This window comes from Penaeus monodon, chromosome 34 (genome assembly GCF_015228065.2).
Source record: "Penaeus monodon isolate SGIC_2016 chromosome 34, NSTDA_Pmon_1, whole genome shotgun sequence".
Taxonomy (NCBI): domain Eukaryota; kingdom Metazoa; phylum Arthropoda; class Malacostraca; order Decapoda; family Penaeidae; genus Penaeus; species Penaeus monodon.
The window spans coordinates 12,894,926-12,895,389 of record NC_051419.1 but is presented as its reverse complement, the minus strand read 5'-3'; the positions used below and the strand labels follow the sequence as shown (position 1 = coordinate 12,895,389).

The 464-nt window shown below is 34.5% G+C and overlaps 1 protein-coding gene across 1 annotated transcript in view; it reads left to right on the top strand.

Moving 5' to 3' along the window:
- Window positions 1-464, top strand: part of LOC119594821 — a 4,428-nt gene that overhangs the window by 2,110 nt on the left and 1,854 nt on the right. The window lies entirely within an intron of this gene.

Genomic DNA, 464 nt, shown 5'->3' with positions numbered 1-464 from the left:
TGAAACAAGATTAGCCTTTTTTAGTGAAAATAATTGGAGCTGTTTAGAACAAAAATTTACAGGACTAAATGAAATCACTTGTCCTGCTCCATTTTCCTCACTATCAAGCAAAGGAATGAAGATTTGTCAAAGAAAACTTTCCCCCATAAGTATTTTCAGTTTTAGAATTGAAATGTCAATCTTATTTCACTTATTCCTTCATCTGCTTGTTCAGGAAGATCAATGTTATAATGAGTCATTATTACATTTCTTGTAGTAATCAGTTTCCCAGTCACTATTCTTCTTGCTTTGTCCTTCTGGTTTGCTCATGCAATAAAATGCCATTTGTTCCTGGCAGCTGCAGCAAGGGTTCTGCTGATTGTTTGGATGATGATTGTAGACTTGATTTCTTTGTTAGGTGCTCCAAGTAGGAACTCCCTTCACTTTCACCTTCTTCCATTTCTAAAGTCACTATTATATATATA